The 21,602-nt window shown below is 38.2% G+C and overlaps 1 protein-coding gene across 8 annotated transcripts in view; it reads right to left on the bottom strand.

Moving 5' to 3' along the window:
- The window catches only part of LOC311430722 (uncharacterized protein), a 65,412-nt gene that overhangs the window by 26,755 nt on the left and 17,055 nt on the right, over positions 1–21,602 (bottom strand). For 3 of the 8 annotated variants that reach the window (XR_014688979.1, XR_014688980.1, XR_014688981.1), the window contains exons 1-2: positions 20,417–20,498; positions 3,729–3,793 (exon numbers count right to left, since the gene is read on the bottom strand). The gene's annotated coding sequence lies outside the window, so the exon portion shown is untranslated. Of the gene's footprint in view, positions 1–94; positions 258–3,728; positions 3,794–20,416 lie in introns of those variants that run through there. The other 5 variants (XR_014688977.1, XR_014688978.1, XR_014688982.1 and 2 more) reach the window with 5 other exon arrangements.

The following is a 21,602-nucleotide window of genomic DNA, read 5'->3' as shown; positions in this document are numbered from 1 at the left end:
TTCAATTCATTAATCTATGGATTTGTTTCTGGCATAGAACTGAGACAAAGTTTCATTCTACTAAGGCTTGTTAAATCTAAAGGAGATACTCTACCCTGGAACTTCCAGATGTCCTACTGTGCATTTTTACCAACGGGTGGTAGTCTCTTCTGTTTCAAATTGATATGAAGTGCGTAGAAGAACAGATCTTGGTGATCATAAATACGTATGCAGTGAAGAAGGCAGAAAGTTTTCTTTATTTTCCTTTGTCTCCTGTTCTGATCATCAACACAAATATTGCACAAAGATATGTGAAAACAAAAACAAACAAACAAAAACAACAGTGTGTCTACCTCAACTTTAGACTTTCTGGTCACTCACATTTTAAAAAGTAGGATGGAACTAAAAACATATACAACTCTAAGTGCTAATGATGAGCCAATGGTGGTTTACATGACAATAATGTGATTTAAAGATTTCTCACTCAAGGCTAGATATGAGAGCAGTAAAAACTAGCAATTCAAGGAAATGAAAAATCAATTTTAAATGTGCAAAGTTTTCACACACATACATACTGGATCCAACTTTATGTCGGATCATCATATTGCCCATATCAAACGCTGTCATTGTAGTCTTTAACATGCAAAACTGTTTTTTGCAGAATATCCACAGTACATAGTTTGCTAATTTTACTTCCAGTGTAAAAACACTGATACTTTTTGCTAAAGAACAAGTTCTTCATATTAAAAATTCTAAGTAAGTTCTTCCTTGATTTTCTTAATTTTCTTCTTAAAATATAAATGACTAACTCAACTATAACGTGTGTTTGACAGAAATAATTTGAAAGTAATTATACAGAGCCAAGCATTCAGACTCATGGGTAATTTGAATGCAGCTTCTTTCACCCTTTATAATTATGTACTTCTGGTGTTGTGCTATTGAATTAACATTATCCTTTAAAAAATGCAGAGAAAGATGTAACTGTTCAAAACTCAGTTTGTTTTATAAGACTTCAAGTTGTCATTGTACAGAAGAGGAACATGGAACAAAGAAAGCCCTTCTGTGAAGTCCAGTTGCATTTCCAATAGGGGTTTATAGTTCTCAAAACAGGTATGTGATTGTTTTTTTCTGTCATAAAAACAACCACACTGGTTTAAGATAGAACTGTATAGACTGTGTGTATACAGGCATACCTGTATACACACTACGACCTTAAAATAAATAATCTTATTTTGCCTTATTTGATTCTCTTTCTGGTCTTTCATTAGTGGAGTGAATGAGCTAACACAGAAATGGATTTTAAACCTAGCTGCATTATTAAAAATGCAGAGATGTTTTAAGATCACTAGAATTGTTCTGGATTTGTATTAGTTCTCATAAGTTAAAAATAAGCTTACAGCAATATCCCTTCTTTGTATGAACTCTACTGATGGAGGTCGTTTCCTATCTAATCCTGTTAACCAAGACAACATAACTTCCTTTGGTCCTATTCATTCCGTAGTGATCATCTATTGGTGTAATTGGAAAGTTACAAATACTGACATTTCAAGAAGTATTTGACTTTTTTGACCTTCAATTCCAGATCAGATCAGATCAGAGGTTAATATGGCATCGTGAGATCTCCTGATGTAGCTAATGTTACCAGGCTATATTTCAGTTTTCATTCCATTTTGAAGAGGTTGTGACTTTTTCCAGGCATTAGGATGGAAGTGGATATAGATATAGTCAAAGACAAGTATTTTATATGATTTAGGTGGCCAACGAAGGAAAAAAAAAAAAAAAAAAGTGGTCAACAGTTAAGCATGTGGGGGGAAACTTAGTTACAAGAGATGAGGAAAAGGCGGAGGTGCTCAATGCCTTCTTTGCCTCAGTCTTTAGCGGCAATACCGGATGTTCTCTGGATACCCAGTACCCTGAGCTGGTGGAAGGGGATGGGGAGCAGGATGTGGCCCTCATTATCCATGAAGAACTGGTTGGTGACCTACTACGGCACTTAGATGTGCACAAGTCGATGGGGCCAGATGGGATCCACCCAAGGGTACTGAGGGAACTGGCAGAGGAGCTGGCCAAGCCGCTGTCCATCATTTATCAACAGTCCTGGCTATCGGGGGAGGTCCCAATTGACTGGCGGCTAGCAAACGTGACGCCCATCTACAAGAAGGGCCGGAGGGCAGACCCAGGAAACTACAGGCCTGTCAGTTTGACCTCAGTGCCAGGAAAGCTCATGGAGCAGATCCTCCTGAGAGTCATCATGCAGCACTTGAAGGGGAAGCAGGCGATCAGGCCCAGTCAGCATGGCTTTATGAAAGGCAGGTCATGCCTGACGAACCTGATCTCCTTCTATGACAGAGTGACGCGCTGGGTGGATGAGGGAAAGGCTGTGGATGTGGTCTACCTTGACTTCAGCAAGGCTTTTGACACCGTCTCCCACAGCATTCTCCTCAAGAAACTGGCTGCTCTTGGCTTGGACTGGCGCACGCTTCGTTGGGTTAGAAACTGTCTGGATAGCCGGGCCCAAAGAGTCGTGGTGAATGGAGCCAAGTCCAGTTGGAGGCCAGTCACTAGTGGCGTCCCCCAGGGCTCGGTGCTGGGGCCGGTCCTCTTTAATATCTTCATCGATGATCTGGACGAGGGCATCGAGTGCACCCTCAGTAAGTTCGCAGATGACACCAAGTTAGGTGCGTGTGTCGATCTGCTTGAGGGTAGGAAAGCTCTGCAGGAGGATCTGGATAGGCTGCACCGATGGGCTGAGGTCAACTGCATGAAGTTTAACAAGGCCAAGTGCCGGGTCCTGCACCTGGGGCGCAATAACCCCAAGCAGAGCTACAGGCTGGGAGAGGAATGGTTGGAAAGCTGCCAGGCAGAGAAGGACCTGGGAGTGATGGTGGACAGTCGGCTGAATATGAGCCAGCAGTGTGCTCAGGTGGCCAAGAAGGCCAACGGCATCCTGGCTTGTATTAGGAACAGCGTGACCAGCAGGGCTAGGGAGGTGATCGTCCCCCTGTACTCAGCTCTGGTGAGGCCGCACCTCGAGTACTGTGTTCAGTTTTGGGCCCCTCGCTACAAGAAGGACATCGAGGTGCTTGAGCGGGTGCAGAGAAGGGCGACGAAGCTGGTGAGGGGCCTGGAGAACAAGTCCTACGAGGAGCGGCTGAGGGAGCTGGGCTTGTTCAGCCTGGAGAAGAGGAGGCTCAGGGGTGACCTTATCGCTCTTTTTAGGTACCTCAAGGGAGGCTGTAGCGAGGTGGGGGTTGGCCTGTTCTCCCACGTGCCTGGTGACAGGACGAGGGGGAATGGGCTTAAGTTGAGCCAGGGGAGTTTTAGGTTAGATGTTAGGAAGAACTTCTTTACAGAAAGGGTTGTGAGGCATTGGAACAGGCTGCCCAGGGAAGTGGTGGAGTCACCATCCCTGGAAGTCTTCAAAAGACGCTTAGATGTAGAGCTTAGGGATATGGTTTAGTGGAGGGCTGTTAGCGTTAGGTTGGAGGTTGGACTCGATGACCTTGAGGTCTCTTCCAACCTAGAAATTCTGTGATTCTGTGATTCTGTGATATGAACAGAGTGCTTTCATCACTGATGAAACTTTACATTTCAGCAGAAGCAACAAAGCAAAAGCATCATAGAAGAATTAGGAAAATATGCAAAATGATCTTCCACTGCTGGACAAAAAACACAAGCACAGATTCATGCTATTGAAAATACTCATAATGTATTGATAGTTCAGTTCCAATCATTAAAGATAAACTTACAGCTTTGGGAGAAGTGTTCAGTCAATTATTTCCACTGGCCACAGGCTTTAAAACCAGACTTGTAACTTGGGAAAAAAAATAAATAAAAATATATATTAAATTTATTCAAGTAAATTATAAACATTTGACTTCAGGTCAAAATAAAGCTATAGACAGGTGAAAACCATATCCTCTCGTTACTTTATCTGCTGCTCCCTATGTCTGGAGTGCATGAATCTAACCTTCCTTTGGCAAGATGGTTCTGTCTATAGTTCAACTTCTTGCTGTGGCAAATGCCAAATTTTTAGTTGTTATCCAATCCAGTCCAAAGGAATTTAAAATAAATCTCTATCTCTGTTTTGTTTTGTTTTTGTTTTTTGCTTGTTGTCTAATTTGAAGATGGTACAGTATGTTCATATCTTTGTGATAATCTTTTCTGTTTTCCCTTCAGAAAATCTTCTACATGCTGGCGAACTTGTAAAATTCAAATGTGTGTTGGCAGCAGCTTCGGTATTTCAGAATGTAAATAATGATTCTTCTATCTTGGAGAATTCGTCCTATACTTACCATTTAACATTCTTTTCCTAAACAATTGTGCATTCTTAATCCATAGTTATGTGTATTACTTGTCCTTTCTGCAGTACCTATGAAGACCTCAAAGAAATGTTCTTAAGCAATAATGTATTTTGTAGCAAACAATTTCTGAGAAGACTATAATTTAAATTATACAACACAATGTTTAGAGAAACTGCTAGAACTCTTATGTTTAGTAACAGTACTTTCTAATATTGAGTTAGGCTGTTGGAAGTTCATGAAAAAAAGCTACTCTTTTCAGAGAATGGCAGAATGGAAAGATCACAGAAGGATTAGTATAATGTACTAAAAATGTTTGAAGAATATATTCTTATCTCTTCAAAAAGTGTCATCTTCATTGCAAGGTGTTTATTATATTCAGCCACTTTGGTAATAGAATGAAGCAATTCAGTAAATAGAAAGCACACAGTAGATTTTATTCTGAAGGTAGAAATTATTGGCATTTTGATTCAGACATTAGCATGTAGTGGACACAGTTAAAACTGCTGTCCATTACAAATTACTGTTTATGTTACTATGTCACACTATACCGTCTATGTTATTGAACAAGTGTACTTCGGTTGTTTCTGTCATGGGTAGCAGAAGGCATTTATGGTCATAGTTGCCAGCTCTCTGCAGTAAAAACAGAATGGCTCAGGAACGTAAATGCGTGAAACAAACAGGTCAGAGGCATATAATATATCTCAATTTGGTTTTCTCTGGAATGCCCTAGCAATGCATGTATTAATCTCCTGCAATATAAATGAATATCCTAATCATTACTGTTGCTGAGCCTGGCAGTTGTTCATGGTAAAGTAAAACTTTGAATAATTACGTTAGGTTTTCTTATAATGTTGTTTATTCAAGGACTCAAAAACATTCCACCATTTTTAAATTGGGGATTAATTAAGGCATAAGGCATACGAAAAATTGAAGCAGTTTTAATAATGATGCCTATCACTGAGTAGCCTGAAATGAAATAATTTTCTCTATCAGTGAAGATATACAGAACAGATTGTCAAACTCCTATTCTAATTTTTGGCAAATAAGGAATATTATTCTGTCCCAGGAGTTTGCTTTGGTATCATATTAAAACTGTTATTACTGCTATTTTAAGTGACTAACAGTTTAGAGTTCCACCTTTACTTTCCTTTTGATTTTTATTTTTTTCTATTTGGAATGTACTCCTGACAGGAAGAGAAGCAAGCACTAAATGTAATCCCTAGAAGTGAAGTATACAATACTGAATTATTTCCCTTATCTAATGGTTCCAACTAGAAAAGGTAACAGATGAAATCCTGTTTCAGTTCACCTCTGTAGGCCCCAGGGTTCACCAAGTATCAATATACTTCACAGTCATTTTACCTTTTATATAATTTAAGACAGTAGAAGGGTTTTATTGAGTGATTTGTTCTGAAAATGAGTGACGGGCAAGCAAAAAATTCCTAATACTATTGTTTGTCAATCTTTATTTGGTTTCTGATCTTTACAAAAATGTTATGCCATTAAACAGGATGTTCTAAAAATATATTTAAAGAGGTGCTCATTTATTGTACAGTTCTGTTGTGGTTTAACCCAGCAGGCAGCTATGCACCACGAAGCTGTTTGCTCACTCCTCCCTCTCCAGCACAGGTGGATGGGGGAAGAGAATAAAAATGGCAAAACAAACAAACAAACAACTCATGGGTTGAGATAAAGACAATTTATTAAGACATAAAAAGGAAGGGAAAACAATAATGACAAAAGAATATACAAAGTGATGCACAACACCACTTTGAAGAATATAGCCTAAGCTCTTCAAGAAGTGTCATCTTGATTGCAAGGTGTGGTGAGCAGACCCAGTACACCCTGAGCAGCAGCCACCCTTTCCCAGACAGTTTTATGGTTTAGCATGACATCTTTTTGACCAATTTGGGCCAGCTGTCCTGGCTGTACCCCCTCCCAGCTCCTGGTGCATCCTCAGCCTCCTCACTGGCAAGACACAATGAGAAGGTATGTCCTTGGCACTATTTAAGCACAGCTCTGCAACAACTAAAACATAAATGTGTAATCAATATCATTTCCATCCTAAATCCAAAACACAGCAACATACCAGCTACTAGTAAGAAAATTAACCCTGTTACAGCTGAAACCGGGACAACTTCTCAAATCAAACTACTTTGAGGGATGAATGGGCCCAAACTCTATTCTTCTCTGGATAGCCTTGGCAAACACTGAAAATTCCATCCAGCTGCTCACTCTCTCTCTCTCCTCATCAGGGCAAAAGGAGAAAATAAGCTGAGAAAGCTCTCAGGTTGACATAAAGGCTGGCTGGGAGACTACTTAACAATTACGCTGCAAGCAAAACAGACTTGACTTAGAGAAAAATGATTTAATTTAGTGCCAATTAAAATAGATTCAGGCAGTGAGGGACAAACAAAGACAAATATTAAGACAACACCCTTTTCCCCCCTCTCCCAGACTCAACTTCACTGCTGTACTCCAAGCTCCCCTACCTGTCCTCTCTGAGCGGTGCAATATGGTGGGGTACATTTATAGTCAGTACATAATGGCTTATCTCTGCAGCAACTTCTCTCTTACCTTTCCCCTGCTCCAGTATGTACTCTCCCCAGGGACCACAGTTCTTTCAGTAAATGTCCACCTGCTACAATGTAAGTTCTTCACAGGCCCCTGCTCTGGTACCTGGAGTACCCCTCCTCTTCCTTTTCCTCCTCCTCTGGCTTTGATGTTCCCGTTGCTTTTTCTCACTGTTTTTGTTTCTTCTTCCCCTGTCTGGTATTTTGTTTATTTGTTTGTTTCTTGCCTTTCTTAAATACGCTTTCCTTGAGGTGCCCCAGAGTGGCTGCTGGGCTCAGCCATGCCTGGCAGTGGAGCAGTTGAAACCAGCTGGAACTGGCTCTGTCTGGCTGGGGCAGCCCTGGACTTTTATCACCACAGCCACCACTGCAGCCTCTATGACGGCACTATTTCTTCATAAACATTAATTAAATGGTGTAGAGAGTACAGCGCAGCCTTTAGTGTTTCACCGCAACAAAAGTTTATAACTATAAGACTATAATATTAACATTGTGTTTCATTTCCACGGTATTTTCTTTCTACTGATGCAAAGGACAAATAAATATGGGCCTCATTTTTCCTTCCCCTCCCTCCACCCTTTTTAAAATTATTTCCATAACAATAATAATAATAATGAAGAAGAAGAAAGAAGAAAGAAGAAGAAAAAGAGTTTTGAGGTTATCTTGCTGGCAACAGTGAAATTACTGTAAAGGTAAAAGCACAAAACACCAAACTAATAAAATCACCATTTAAAATAGTTACAGTGACAGCCTTTGCATATTTCTTCAACCCTTGTATTGAAAACTAGTACATATGAAACACATAGAAAATGCTGTTTCTGCCTTTCTGAAACATGTGACGAGTGGTCATGCCTACCAGTCACCTTAAAATTAAAGTTTTATTGTAGTTTCTTGTGTACAAGAGGGTTAAAGTTATTTCCAATAAATGTTCAAAGAATAAATCTCAGCTAAGTTGGCAGGTGTTTATTCCTATGTGAAACAATTCGTTACCCCTTCAGCAAAAGCTGTACATAGAATCATAGAATCATAGAATCATAGAATATCCTGAGTTGGAAGGGACCCTTAAGGATCATCAAGTCCAACTCTCGACACCGCACAGGTCTACCCAAAAGTTCAGACCATGTGCCTAAGTTCACAGTCCAATCTCTTCTTAAATTCAGACAGGCTCGGTGCAGTGACCACTTCCCTGGGGAGCCTGTTCCAGTGTGCAACCACCCTCTCTGTGAAGAACCCCCTCCTGACGTCCAGCCTAAATTTCCCCTGCCTCAGCTTAACCCCGTTCCCGCGGGTCCTGTCACTAGTGTTAATGGAGAAAAGGTCTCCTGCCTCTCGACACTCCCTTACGAGGAAGTTGTAGACTGCGATGAGGTCTCCCCTCAGCCTCCTCTTCTCCAGGCTGAACAGGCCCAGTGACCTCAGCCGTTCCTCGTACGTCTTCCCCTCCAGGCCTTTCACCATCTTCGTAGCCCTCCTCTGGACACTTTCCAACAGTTTCATGTCCTTTTTATACTGTGGTGCCCAGAACTGCACACAGTACTCGAGGTGAGGCCGCACCAGCGCAGAGTAGAGCGGGACATCCTACAGAGTAAATCCTACAGAGTAGAGACATCATTATGTTGTATCACCACATTTAATATAAAACACCACCATCAACAACAAAAACAACCATCTTTGTCTCAGATGCTTTGGTGTGTTTTCCCTTCATTTGACAGGTAAATCAAAACAAACAGACTTCAGTGTTCCTTCTTTCTCCAGTCTTTTAAAGACCTCCAGGGATGGTGACTCAACCAATTCTCTGGGCAGCCCGTTCCAATGCCTAACAACCCTTTTGGTGAAGAAGTTTTTCCTAATATCCAATCTAAACCTCCCCTGGCACAACTTTAGCCCTCGTCCTGTCACCAGGCACGTGGTAGAATAGACCAATACCCACCTCGCCACAGCCTCCTTTAAGGTACTTACAGAGAGCAATAAGGCTGCCCTTGAGCCTCCTTTTCTCCAGGCTGAACAATCCCAGCTCTCTCAGCTGCTCCTCATAATACTTGTTCTCCAGTCCCCTCACCAGCTTTGTTGCCCTTCTCTGGACTTGCTCGAGCACCTCCATATCCTTCTTGTAGTGAGGGGCCCAAAACTAAACACAGTACTCAAGGTGCAACCTCACCAGAGCTGAGTACAGGGGGACACTGTTTTGTTTCACAGCTTCTCTTCTTTTAGTCTTTGTGTTTTACCTTCCTATTTGTATGGAACTTCAAATTTTCACAAATCAGCATCCAGTGAAATTCTATTTATCTACATTTGTCTAACATATTCACATTTCGTTTAGGAAAGGTGAATGGACAATGGTCTCAGGTTAAGGGCTTTATTTATTTCAGTTATTTAATCCCACAAAAGTTGAAAAAGAACTTATATACTCTTTTGCAAGAAAATAAAATAAATAAAAAATAAAAATAATAATAATGCAGTATAAAGGTATGTATTTGAAAGCAAATTGAAAATTTAACTAGATTTTTTTTTTCCTCCTGTAGTTTGCAATGACATTCTTCCTTAATTAAATCTGTGGACTTTCATCTGACAGATGAACATTTATGAATATGACAGCATGGATCTACTGTATAAGAAATTACAACTTCATAAAAATTCAATTGTAATTGCATTTACTTTCAAATTATAATCATATTAATGTCACCTAGTTTCGCATTATTGACAGTTATGTTTCCTTTTAATAGAAGCAGCTCTGACTACTAATTGTTCAGTAAGCTTTAGAATATAACTACAAACCCCTTCAGTTGATGTGTAAATTAATTTTCAGGATTAATGTATGACTTTTTGCCACAAGACATGCAATATGACCCTACACTTTGACAATAATGACCTTGCAGGTTGCAAGTGAAAGGATGTTAATGCAATGATTGTGTTGGCAGAATAACAGTACACAGTAAAATGAAAGCATATTTCAGATTTCAATATATTTGTTTTTAAGAAAAATACTGCTAAAAAAAGTTTATATTTTATATATATACATATATACACACACTAAGATATGAGCAGAACCTTTAAAAAGTATTAGTTTTTTTCAGTATCTGCCCTACTGAAGAGAAGTGAAGGGTGTTGGCTAAGATCCAAGGTACAGAACTCATGCTGCAAATAAGAAAGGAGCAAGGTAAATAATGAAAAAAGTAACGTAAAACATACCTATTTATAAAAGCAACATCTGGTACACTGTACCAGGCTACATAAAAGATATGTTTTCCCTTTGCTTTTAAGCTTTATTTTTGTTTCTCTTAGAAAGATGCTTCAAATGAAAACATATTTAGGCTTTTGGCAGAGGCTAGGTTTATCAGCATCAATTCATCAACTGATGAATCAGAAGCAATTTAGCCAAACAAGCACAGCTAGATTTTGTAGATCTTACCAATGAAGGCATCTAAACACTCAGGATGAAAACCTGAACTCACTAAGGAAGAATTTTGCCTTTAATGCAGTGAGAGCAAGGACAGTTCTTCCAAAAGTTGAGGAAATTAACTACTACCACTGAGGTTATTTGAAAATTCTGTAATTCTTCTACATAACGAACAATGAACCTCACACTCAAATTATAATATTACTCATATGAAAATTGAGCAAATCAAAATATCATAGAATCTTATAAGAATGATAGGCAGAAGCAAAATTATAAAATAATAATTAAAAAAAAACAGTAATAATAAAAACTTGAGGCACACTAAGGCACATACTCTAAAGATATTTTTTTCTTTTTGGTGTTAGTCACTGTTTTCACCTTATTCCCATGAGATTTCATTTTAAGCTTCCATCAAGTAATACCAGCAGAAAGGCATGAGGGCTGTCATAAATAATATTCATACAAGTTAAGGAAAAATGATTTAGTTTACAATACGCAAAAAGTATCTGGTTACTTGTACAGTCCATTTAGGAGAGTTTTCTTCTTGTTTGTTTACTTAGGGGAAATATTAAAAGAAGAAAGTTTTAAATCATTTAAACTACTAGTTCTGAGGATGTTTGCTCTGTTACGTTTTTATATTTGTGCTTATTACTTCCTTTCATCAGCAGCTTCCTTGAAATTGCTGAGGGAAAAAGTTAGTGAAGTACTTGCTTGTCAACAATTCGTGTATATGCCTGTCTTCAAGCTTTCTGGTAGTTTTGACATGGCTGACCGTACAGTTCTCCTTAACTCATTTTCTAGGGTTACTGATTTATTTTTTTTTTTATCAATTGTTTACTCTCCATTCATTGTCTTCAGGCATTTCTATGCTTCTTTTCTTCTTGTTTATTCCATGTTAGTGTTTATGAACACTAACTTTGAACTAAAAGTTTACTCAAATTTTCCTTAAATGTTAACCCTTATTTTGGGGAAAATAATTATGTCTAACATTATGTCCATTACTCGTAAACAAAGTGTATGACAAAAATGTTCTTCCAACATTCGTTTCAAAATGATTTCTTCTTTATTTTATGTAGTATTTATATTAATTTTGTGTTTTATTGAACTAATTATATAATGGCATATTATGTAAATACAGTAATAATACAGTAATATAAAATACAGTAATAATAGTATATGTTACTTTTTAGAGGCTGTTTAAAAAGTCAGAAGATGATAGGTACTTCCTACCTACCTTCCTTCCTACTTTTCTATGCATAAGGTGATATTTGCTTATAAGAAAACAGACTAATAATTTCATGTAAATATGCCAAACAGTTTAGTAATTTTGGTGAAAATTTTTCAAAACCATTACTTACCTCTTCTCTTATGCTTCCTATAGTAACATTTGAACTCATTTAAAATGAATATATTCTAACTTTTTTCTCTATGTAGCATTTTATTTATGTTCTTGCTAACATAGTAATGTCCATACCTTGTGTAAAACAGAATATATCTAGACTTTTGTTGGTGCCATATTTTAAAAAGGTTATTACTGCACTGCTATATATGCATTTTTTTTTTCTTTCCAACTGTAAATTCCAATTCTTGAATAAATCTTTAGTGCCAGAAGGTAAAAGACAGACATTATTATCTAGTTTCTGGACTAGAAACTGAAACACATTTGCAAGTCAAAGTGGAATGGTATGTGTTTTTTGATGTGTGACACCTAATATGGATTACCTAAGACTGTCAACAGTTTATAGGCAATTTTTAAACTGTTTTGTAGTTTTAACAGTCATTTCACAAATGATAGCATATTCAGTTTTTTGTTTGTTTTGTGTGTGTGTGTGTGGTTTTTTTTTCAGGATATTTCAGGAAAAATTGATTGTAAAGTGTAAATATATTGTTATTAGGTGCCTCACCTCTGTAATTGGTTCTGTTTACTTATCTAGGAAAGTAGAAAGTTTGTGCACTTTAATGGGGCACAGAATTGACAAAGGCAGCATCAAATTGTTCACATCAATATTTCTATAGTGGTAAAGCTAAATCTCGTATTTCTTGTGCTAAAGTTTTATCATCTTATATGACTCACTATGTAGTAGGTACTATTTTTAGAGAAAACAGTGGGAAGGATTGTGGAAAGAACAGATAATAATTTCATATCTTGTTTCTATTATATGTTTAATAGAGTCAGAAATAAGAATCAGGAGTTGATTCTGCTTTACGCCTTGCTTTATAAATTACTAAAATAATCACAAAAACTATAAAATAATTACTGTCAATCTCTTCTGCATAAGCTATTTTCACAGGAGGCTACAGTTAGCAAACTTTGTTGGGTTTGATCCTAGCATTCCTAAAATCAGTGACAAAACACTCAGTGATTGCAGCTGGGCCAGGGTTTCATTCTCTTTTAAGTACCTGAAGGGTAAAATACAGTCAGAGCAATACATATCAAATTCTTGGTAGCTCTTATGCTTCTGCCTGTCATAGGATTGTATGAACTGCCCATTGGATTTGACTGTTCATCCAGCTTGTTAAATACACTTTTATATATATATATATATATTTTTTTTTCTTGAACAAATACATGGAAATTTATTCCTTAATTCTATACAGTTATGTGCTGCTGTATTGTAAAATTTTTCATACACAAATGCTTGCATGACTTATAGTCAATATCTTCTCATTTACTCTATCAAGTTCTGTATGTAGATTTCTGAACCCTCCTGCGATTTGTAGTTTTTATGATGTTGTTATTAAAAATTAATGGTACATTGTAAAAAAGGCATTTTCTCAATTCTAAATTTATTTTCTGGTACACTACAAATTCTAGAAGCTGTAAAAGTTTTTAGATTTCTGGAGTATACCTCTGAACTTCATCCTAGTAACTGCATGAAATTAAAGAACACAGGCCAAAAATGCCATTAATAAAATATATTTATAGAACCAAATTTCTATTCTTCTTAGGTGAGTAGCAGGAATCTAATAGGACCAAAACTCATAGAAATCAAGATGCTGGTTGGAAGGCACTTTTAGAGATCATCTGGTTTGTTTTTCAGCTCAAAGCATGATTACTACCAAAAGTAGTTCTAGACAGCAATGGATAGCATTGGCTAGGTGATTCCTGAGCTTATTTTGCTTCCTGTCTGGGAAACCCTTGCTACTACTACACCATCTTCATAGCAAACACATTATTCTGATGTCCAGACTGGAACTCCCAAGCCACAAAGATAAATTGTTGTCCCCATCATTCACCAGCACTGAGGAGAACTTGGTTCCTTTATTTCTGGTTGTAGGCTGATACTACTTTTGTCTCCTCTTCCATTAATGTAAGAAATCCATCTCCCTCAACTAGCTCCCTTAAGCTGTTCTTCAAGGTCATGCACTAACGGTGAGTGACCCTCTTCAACCAAACCCTCCTCCAGTTTATTCACATCACTTATGAACTAGGAGGGGCACATACTGGTTCCAGTGTTCCAAATGCAGCCTTGCCACTGCTATATAAAAGGGAACAGAAAATCCCTTGGACTGCTGATACAAATCTAATGGATACAATTTTCTCAAATTTATTTCATTTTTTCTTCTTCCCCTCACCCCCACAATGAATGTGAAAATTCACATATGCACATCTGAATAGTATCCATTGGCTCTATTGAGTCCAATGGCAGGCCTTAGCCATTCAGCCCAGAGTCTGTACTGAAACATGTTTTTTCTGATCCGTACACAAAAGTGAAAATATGAAATATGAAATCTGTGAGGCTTCTGCTTGTCATCAAGTATACTCTAGACTGAAGCTCTAAACTCATGTCAGCCACTCCCCTAATTTAATGTCGTCGTAAATTTGGTGAGAGTGCACTCTGTTTTGTCATCTAAATTGTTGATGAGAACGTTGAAAAATAAGGACGCTGGTACTGACCTGGGTCATCCTCCACTTATTACAGGCCATCAGCAAGATGTTAAAGCATTGACCAACACCTTTTGAGCCCAGTCAAGCCACTTATGAGCCCTTCTAACACTCAAGTATTCCAGCTCAGATTTAATCACTTTACAGCTGAAAATGTTGTGGGACACAGTGTCAAAAGGCTTTAAAAAGTCAAAGTATAGAATGCGTAGAACAGATTACTCTTTTGCCGAGTATGCCTGTAAATGTATTCCAAAAGGACATACATGTACTCCATTCCAATGACTGAGATGAGATTGGCCAACCCACAGTTCTCCATTTTCCCCTTCTCGTTTTTCTTAATGATGGGTGTAATGTGAAGGCTTTTTCACAGGCAACACACAACAGATACCTCCAACGTCTCTTGCTAGGTTTAGCTTATGATGGACTTTGTTCTTGAATTTCTCTGTAAATATTTGAGAAATACTTCTACTTCTCTTTTGTTGCCTGTCATTTCCATCTTTTGTATGCTCCTTTTTGTGTTTTAGTTCAAGAGGTATTAACATATGTGCAAAAAAGTAGGTCATAGTTGAGAAGAATAAGTACTACAGCAGAATAAAACCTTATCAAGTTTAAAGTATAAATTATGTGAAAATTTTGGTGAGATAGAAATTCTGGAGTTCTAAGGAACATTTCTGAAAATAAATAAATGTATTACAGATACCCTGGTGTATTTTTCAGCCCTGTTTTTTTTTTTTTTTTTTTTTTTGGCATCTTTCAGTTAACAACGAAACTCAACCCCAGATGATAGCTTACAAAAGTATATAGTCAAAACAGACCCTCTGTATGCAGCTGACTTAAAATAATAATAATAATAATAAAATCAGACCACTGTTTATTTCAAGCACAGAGCTTTTTAACCTGTTCTGTGTGGAAGCAACGAGGCTACCATTTTGCTCGTCTGCTTTGTTACAAAGAGTGATCTCCTGTGTTGCCAAGCTCACTGTGCTGCCTCTGTCTGGCACCAAAGCACTATCTTTTGCTGCCATGCAGCCTGCACTATGTGATAAAGTGTAGTTCTCTACCTTGCTGATTATCAGCTCTGGTATAGAAAGTGCTCCCTTGTGCTGCAGTATTCCATTTTTAAGTCCTATTCTGTCCTGCTTGTCTCCCTTCTCAAATGCTCATCAGAATCAAATTATAGTTTACAGCTTCCACTAAGATTTTTAGTGTGGTATGCAGTCTGTAAACATATTATTGGTTTTAGTTTTCTGTATATACATGTGATTTTTGGAATGGGACACGAAAAGAAGTAGAATGGTAAAATGATACACTACTATTATTTATAAAATTAAAAACATATATTGCAAACAGTTGTATCAGAGGGTAACCAGAGAATAGAAATAATATTTTATTGATCTGATCTATTTTGAGTGAAATGCATGTTGAAATTGAAATCAGATGGTAATCAGAAGAGTCTTGCCCACAAAATAAATAAATAAAGAGGCAATAGAATATAACTTTTAGGTTCTTTTTCTAAGTAGAATCCACTATCCTAATTTAGTCAACTAAGTTCTATATATAATGAAAAGTTACATGCCAAAAAGTAAAGATCATCTTGGAAGAATCCCATGGAATATGGTCATGGAGGAAGAGGTATCCAGGAGAACTGGTTGATATTCAAGGTTCACCTCCTCCTCCAAGCTCAAGAAATGTCCATCCCAACAAGTAGAAAATCAAACTAGATGACCCAGGATGAGTACAGTGTTTGATCATTGTGCAGGGTTACAAAAGCCAAGGCCACCCTGAAGTTGAAATTGGCAAGGGATTCTAACAGAACAGAAAGTACATCAAACGCAAAAAGGAGGCTAGGGAAAACATTCACCCATGGCTGAAAGGACGTGAGCAAGGCAGAGGTGGTCTATGCTTTCTTTGCCTTGGTTTTTACTGGTAAAGTAAAATCAGGAATCCCAGACCTGTAAGACCAGAGCAATGAAGACCTACCCTCAGGGGAGGAAGATTGGGTTACAGAGAGCATAAACAAACAGGAAATATGTAAGTCCATGGGGACATACGAATTGCATCTAGTAGTGTAGCTAAGGGAGCTGTCTGAGACTTCAGACACTACTGCCCATCCTCACAGAGAAGGCGAAAAATTACAGGTCAGGTAATAATTGGATAGAAAGGTGGATTTAAAACTGGCTGAACCACAGAATGGCATTCAGTGGCACAAAGTCCAGCTGGAAGCATGTCACTAGCAGTTTACCACAGGGGTTGATAGTGAGACCAATACTGTTCAGTATCTATCACTGAAACATAGAGCCACAGAATCATAGAATGGTTTGGATTGGAAGGGACAGAATCACAGAATCATCTAGGTTGGAAGAGACCTCCAAGATCACCGAGTCCAACCTCTGACCTAACACTAACCAGTCCTCCACTAAACCGTATCACTAAGCTCTACATCTAAACGTCTTTTAAAGACCTCCAGGGATGGTGACTCAACCAATTCTCTGGGCAGCCCGTTCCAATGCCTAACAACCCTTTTGGTGAAGAAGTTTTTCCTAATATCCAATCTAAACCTCCCCTGGCACAACCTTAGGCCATTCCCCCTTGTCCTGTCACCAGGCATATGGGAACAGACCAATACCCACCTCGCCACAGCCTCCTTTAAGGTACTTACAGAGAGCAATAAGGCTGCCCTTGAGCCTCCTTTTCTCCAGGCTGAACAATCCCAGCTCTCTCAGCTGCTCCTCGTAATACTTGTTCTCCAGTCCTCTCACCAGCTTTGTTGCCCTTCTCTGGACTTGTTCGAGCATCTCCATGTCCTTCTTGTGGTCAGGGGCCCCAAACTGAACGCAGTACTCAAGGTATGGCCTCACCAGAGCCGAGTACAGGGGGACAATCACTTCCCTAGACCTCCTGGCCATACTGCTTTTTATACAAGCCAGGATGCTGTTGGCCTTCTTGGCCACCTGACCACACTGCTGGCTCATATTCAGCCAACTACCAACCAATACTCCCAGGTCCTCTTCTGCCAGGCAGCTTTCCAACCACTTATCTCCCAGCCTGTAGCTCTGCTTGGGGTTATTGTACCCCAGGTGTAGGACCCGGCACTTGGCCTTGTTGAACTTCATACCTCATGCCTCAGCCCATCAGTCCAGCCTATCCAGACCCTCCTACAGAGCCTTTCTACCCTCGAGCAGATCGACACATGCACCTAACTTGGTGTCATCTGCAAACTTACTGAGGGTGCACTCCATCCCCTCATCGAGATCATCAATAAAGATATTAAAGAGGACCTGGGGGATGCCTTCAGGCCTTGCAGAGAGTTGCTTCACCAGTCTACCTCCTGCTCACACTCCCTGACAGCCCTTAACCTCTCCACCTCCTCCTTGAGCTCTGCCACCAGGCGGACCAGGTCATCCACCTGCTCATACCTCACACATACAGTACATCTGCCTCCCTCAAATGGCAGCAACAGGCTCAGACACTCCCTGTATCCAGAGACCTGAACTGTCGCATTTTTGAGCGGGCAGTCAGTCTGGGTGGATACAGACTTTCTCAAGAAAAGTCAGCCTAGCTAGTGGAAGACATCCGTTAGATGGTTTGTTCTTATGGCTGGGGGGGGGGGGGGGGGGGGCTTGCTCTGCCCTAGTCACTCGCGCTCTCTAGGGGCTGCTTTTGAATGTCACGGTAGAGAGGCATTGCTGGCTCTGCCTACACCTCATCAGCCTCCCTCAAGAGGGCTGCCAGGTCCTGCCAGCTCCCTTGGCTGCCTTGAGTGGCCTCGATGCTGGAAAAAAAGCCCTGCCTGTCCTGATGCCCTGCTCCGCTGCAGAACACATCTGCCTCTGAGCCGATTGCCTCAGCAAGATGGTTGAGATGACCATCATGGTCATCTAATTCCAACCCCCCAAAATTCCATTAAATGGAATTTGATCATCTCACATGACTCAGAACTGTTTGTATTATATTTTTGACTTTTTTTTTTTATTTTTTATAATAAGAGCTATAAGTTTCACTTTTTCACTATATGAAATGTCGAGTAGTAATATTAAGCTATCATTGGTTAAGTAATTATTCACGCTTTTCTTAAATTGAAAAAAATATTCTTTTTTTTTTTTCCTCTCCCAATTTTTCTAATTTCTAGAATTCCCTTTAATGAGGGGCTATACTATTGGGAAAAAAATATATATATATATATATATATGGTTCTAACTTAAAGATTGGAACAACCTATGATTGATACGCTTTGGATCACCAAACAGCTGAAAACAAGCTTTTCCCACAGCTCTATGGTTCTTCGTTCTCTTCTAGGCTTATGCGATCAGTATACTACTTTTGGTTTTAACTTGCCTGAGGATGAGTTGGAAATCAGTTCTTCAAACAACTATGTGTGTAATTCCATAGGTAAACAAACTTAATGAAGTACTCACATGTTGCAAACCAAACACATGCACTGCTGTTTGCAAGATCAAATAGAATAGTACAGTCCTCAGTATCCAGTTTGTCCTAGCACTTCAGTCTTTGTGAAACCTAGAGGCTTTTTTTTTTTTTTTCCCAGTTATATGTGGAAGATATGTTTGCTTTCTTTGGGTTTCACAGAACTTTTGTAATTTTTTTTCCCTCAAAATCTCCTTTTGTAGACTGTGTCGGGCAGAAATTATTTTGTTTTATGCTTCCTTGACTGAATGACAGTGAATGGCAAATTAGAATTAGTGAATGACTATTAGGATGACTAATTAGGCAAAATTAGTGCCTAATGACGCAATATATATATATCATCCATTACATTTATTACCCATATATTTATATATATATATTGTCCATTTTACTTTTCTAGCTTTTCTTTGAAAAGTCACATTCACCCAATGCATTTTTCTCTGCTTTTCAGCAGTCTGCCACTGATAATGATGCTGAAGGTCTGATTAATAAAATGGCCATTAATTAAACTTATGTTAGTTGTTGTGACATATGAAATGTAAAGGCTGCACAAGGTTCTCATCACAATTCTCCTCTGAAAAGCAGTAGCAAAATAATAAAATTCATAGCTGTGGTGTAAGAATATCTCTGGTGGTAGAACAAGGCATAATTTATTTTTTTTAAATTAGGGGAACAGTTGACTAATCTGTCCAGTGCCTAAGTGGCATTGCTATTTAATAAAAGTTTTCATTTTGTTCGGGTGTACATTATAGAATTTCATGGTGGGAGAAATGGGATGAAGAACTGCTTTATTTCTGACTCACTAATTTAAATAAGGTATAGTCTTCTAAGTTAGTTACATCTCTAAAATGTAACTTGCTCTTGCATGTGGCAAAGTCTGTAATACTTCGGAATATTAACACTGAAATAAGTATAAAATACTAGCTTGTAGAGTTTAAATTATGTCTTCATACTTCTACACAGAGGTTTTAGTCTCAGTTGCTGGTATCTGCAAAACATGGGAAACCTATAATGCAAGATTTTGGAGGGATATAACACAGAAGATTCTAAGGATCTCTATGCTTAAGAACCTGTGATTCTCCAAATGACTCTCACTGCTTTGACTGTGTCTCACAATGAAGTTGATTCAGAGGTAAAATAGACAGAATCCCATATTTCAGCTGGAACAGGTTCTACATGTAACTGTTTTGTACAGCTGGAGAACTTAGATGAAAGATTGTTGTGTTGTTTTTTTTTTTTTTCTTACCAACTGTTCTCAGGATTAGTGTTAATAACCATATAGTAGCTTTCTGTTTATGAAAGTACTAGTATAAAAAAGATATGACCAAAAAAAAAAAAAACAACAGTAGCAACTCAACTCACTTCACACAAGATGCAAACAGTTGCTATTCAGAGCAGTTCACAGCTGCATCCCTTTAAAATTCTCTGAACTGCAAGAAATACAAAGTCAAAATGTAGCAGCAGCTGGGCTTTATTGCTAAACCAGATTTCCCTAGAGTTAGTAGCACAAACAAATTAAACAAATTATTTTAGTGCTATATTATAGCCTAATTAGTTTGATCTTCTTAAATGAGCTTTTGTGAATATCTCTCTCTCTTTTTTTTTTTTTGTGGTGTTGTTTTTTTTTTTTTTTTTTTTTTTTTCCTATGAAATGTATTCCCTCCAAACTGATCTTCCTTTCCTTTCGTTCAAATTCCTAGTTTCAGTCAGTTTGTCTTTGTAGAAAAATATAGTGTTAAGACTTACCTGCCTGCTTGAGCAAATCTATTCATACTGTTTGTTTTGCTAAATAATCTTATAACTTAGAGAAACTGTTGAGAAATAGTGACAAACTGAAAGAGAGAAAAAAGCTTACCTAGAAAAGGGAAAACAAAGCCTTCTCACATGAGATGTCAGCCACTGAATGTTAGGGCTGTTCTCTATTTTCCTTCAACTCCTCCTCCTATCCCCTCCTCCTCCTATCCCCTCCTCCTCCCACCCCCCGCCCCCACCAAGTCACCAAGTTTTTAAAGGTTACTGGAGGAAGAAATAGAAACATGAACTAATTGCGAAGAACAGAAAAGTATCTAAAAATCTTGGTTAATTAGTGATAACCTACAAATTTAAAGTACACTTACTATTCTGATAGCTGCTTTTCTCGTCTCTGATAAATGGTCTCTCACTTAAATGAAGATAAACAGAGAGTGTAGGATATTGATTTTATTATAGCTTGTTGGAAGGTGTGTGGTGTAGGTAATATTGTGGCATTGCTATGTGATCAAATAACTACAGAGCAAGAACATTCATCGTCACTCCTATTTCCTTGGTTTACTGTTGTTTTTATCTCTGTGGTATCTCTAATAGTCATACTAATTCACTTTTCTCTTCCCACTTAAGCCAGCATTATAAACATATCTAAATGTTTATGTTTAAGTAAAGGATCAGATTGAAGTACTGTTTTGCTATTATGAATGTCATTATTCTTATATTCAGAAGCAGATATGATGTCAGTATTGAGGAGGGGAAAGCATCAGTTCATGCTTGTCTACAATGCTGCAAAAATTTAGTAAAGCAGATTGTAAATGCTGGTACTATCAAAATGATATGAATTCTTAAAGATGTGGTATACTCAGTTGTTTTCTGCAACTTCAATGGAAGGATAAAAACTTTCCTCCCTTCCTACACCATCCTTGGTCTTAGACTTGGCAAGAGCTTAAAAAAAATAATCCACGTTAAGTAGTTCCTTTTAAATATATGCACACATTCTTGTCTTGGCTATATACTTAGTTAGAATCATATAACTATCTAAAAAATTAGCCATAGAAAAGATCTATATTTAAAAAGTCAGAAATGGTAAAATCATTTTCTAAACATGGAAGTTTTGGGTGACATATATTTGAATGATTTTTTTTTACACCAGTTCTGTCATGTGTCCTCAGTGTATGACACAGTGAAACAAAGGATTTAAATAAACTTCTGTGCTTTTATGTCGATGATGAAGGTCAGGCTTATTATGCATAACATAGTAGTCTTAAAATAACTCCAGAACTCTCAGATAATGA

Source organism: Aythya ferina, assembly GCF_964211825.1.
Source record: "Aythya ferina genome assembly, chromosome: 1".
In the NCBI taxonomy this organism is placed as follows: Eukaryota; Metazoa; Chordata; class Aves; order Anseriformes; family Anatidae; genus Aythya; species Aythya ferina.
Note: the sequence above shows the minus strand (reverse complement) of the source record. Positions and strands in the feature narration are given on the sequence as shown.